Source organism: Apteryx rowi, unplaced genomic scaffold, assembly GCF_003343035.1.
Source record: "Apteryx rowi isolate R43461 unplaced genomic scaffold, aptRow1 scaffold_389, whole genome shotgun sequence".
Classification (NCBI taxonomy): Eukaryota; Metazoa; Chordata; class Aves; order Apterygiformes; family Apterygidae; genus Apteryx; species Apteryx rowi.
The window spans coordinates 364900-367689 of record NW_020450407.1 but is presented as its reverse complement, the minus strand read 5'-3'; positions in this window follow the sequence as shown (position 1 = coordinate 367689).

The following is a 2790-nucleotide window of genomic DNA, read 5'->3' as shown; positions in this document are numbered from 1 at the left end:
TCTCTCTCTCTCTCTCCATGTCTTATTTGTTTAATTTTGGATGAAGAGGAGAACTATTAATTGTGTCTGGAAGTGGTTATCAAAAAAAAAAATGTTTCAGTACGATATGATCAGCAGTAACAATGTTTGTGTAACTCAGGGAAGGGACTGAATTTCAGAATAGAAAGGAATAGCACAGGARCAAAGTCCTCTTCCTGATGTGAACATGAGCTTCCTCTAACTTTGGGCGTGTTACTGCAGTCAAGAGTCTAGTAATTTTAGCGGTACAATTTCTGAGGTGCAGCAGAGCCTTATTTGCACTGTTGCTGAGCAGTTACTCTTACATCAGTGATATCTGTCAGGGCTTAAGCATTAGTGAGTATCAAGTCCTGAATGCCTAGGCTGGCTTTACTATTGCATAGCTCAGTCTCTCTGGAAGTCAAACTTCAAGTTTTTTGGACTGTGGTATCCACTGTCAGCTGGTGCTTGAATGAGAGAGATTTTAACTTTGTGCCTCCATTTTTCTCACCTGTATTAACATTTTCCAAGCTGGAAGGGTGCTGGTATTGGAGTAGTAGAGGAGGCTAGAGGATGTTTGCCTTCCATAAAAAGCACCTTGACATCTACCGAAAGACTGAGCAAGCAATACAGCAAAAATCTCCTTCTGTGAGACTGGGCAGATTCAAAACTCTTCCAGTATTGTGGAGTCATTCCTAATTTGGCTACTTCTGGATGTTTCATAAAGACTAGACAATCTTTCCACTGTATAGCGTCCCTCATCTGTTCTTGCCCTATTATTATCTGTGCAGCAAGCCATGAAACAGTGTCATAGGAGACTTAACTGTTCTGCACTTTTACAGAGAAATGGTCTTAGGTTCACTGTCAAGAAGACATTCCATTACTGCAGGACTTGCACCAAGGACTGAAAACTTATTGTGAATAGTTCAAGTCAGCCGCGTATGTCATTAAGCTATATGCTTTAAAAAAAAAAGTAATTGCATTTAGACATCTATTGCAGCACCATCACACTAATATGAAACTGCTGGAGAATTATGTTCTAAAAATAAGGTTAACTTCACATGCTTTTCATGTACCAGGTACATAACACAGAACTTACAATAACATTCTTCCATCTTTWAAAAAAAAAAAAAAGTAAGTAAAGGAAAAATAGGATTTGCATTATTCATTAATCAACAGTCCAGAAGCTAGTGTAAATTAGCCCAGGTCTGTGGCAGCCATGTTGACATGCTACAGTTGATACTCTGGCCACACCTTTCTAAATAACTTATTCATATTAACTCACTTTATTTTTCCAGTATATAGAAATATCCTACCTCTCATTCCAAATCATTTTTATTCCATAAGCTAGAGGGACAAGGGGAGACATTCTTTGCTTTTGTAGTTTCCTTAAAAACTATTAAATACTTAATGGGGGTTTAAATGGATTAACTTGTTTCTGTTACTAATTAATTTGTATTGCTTTTTGTGAGCTCTTGCTGCAGTATGGCAAGCAGTGCCTTTCCACATTCAGGAGGAAAGGCCAGGACTATCTGTATTTTTTTGATATTAGTAACAACTAAGTTAACACTTCTGAATTTTTTTTCTTTCTAAACAAGTGAAAGACTATATATGCTCAGATAACGAGTATATATTAACATATGCTATTATGTGAAAACTGTGATAGCCTCTACACCACCAAAATCTCAATTTTTAATTAGTCATAAGGCTTATTCAACTACATAACTAGAAAAGTTTACTTAAGGGCATTTTCTAAAAATACATTTTACTTTGTAATGAGGAACAAGAGATCTGCGTGCTCACCCAGTATTATTATTCAGCCGATGGAATCTATATTTCATCACTAGATTTCTGTAGTTTCTTACCTGAATCATCTGCCAAAGAAATGTTGGTGAAAGTGCCATCCTCTTCATCCAGAGGTAACTCCATTTTGCTTCCTTCTTTTGAGGAAAGTTTAAGTGCATTAAGCATGGCAGTTGTCAGCCATTTTTCAGTGTGCATGTGACTTCTCTTGCTAAATCTTTAATGAGTCTATACACCACACAGGTGTTATCTGATCCTGTCTGCAACTACACACATCTTTCTTTCAGTGTGGTATCTCATCTGAACCTTGAGCTCTTTTCCGGAAATTGTTAAACTAGAAGGTTAAAGAGTATAACAGCTTTGTCGGATACATGCTGAGCAAATGCTATTGTTTCAGGATTTTGTTTTTGTTTTTGTTTTTTTTGAACTGTGTTTTCCCACTAATGAGGTTTGTCTTTTAATTTTTCTCTAGGGCTGTGTATGTTTCTTTGGATAGAGGAAAAGAGGGAAAGCTTAACTTTTAAGTGTGACAGAAATGTCACTTACAGCCCAAGCAAATGCAATAGACAGATTTGGGAGCAGCAGATTAAAAATCTAATCTTCAAATACTTAATGTGAGTAATTTTACTTATGTGAAGAGTTGCATCAAACCAGTTGGGTAGTCTGTGCAAGTAAAGTTATGTAAGTGARCATGTGATGTTCTGTGTTAGTAGGTGGGAAGAAGAAAGAGAAATTTAGTTCAAACACAAAAAAACTTGCCTCTTCATGTTTTGTTTGGACACATATGTAGTATCTAAAGAAAACTGAACATAGTTTGAACATATAAACTAGGAAATTCACCTCAGACTACTTAGAAAGAAATAGCTTTCTTTTGCACTCATGGAGTAGAATGTTGGTTTCAACTCATCTAAAATTATGAATGGCCCTGGTTTTGATCAAAGACAATGTCCTGAAAGTGGAACCATTTCATATCAGGGGTTGCAGGTTAAG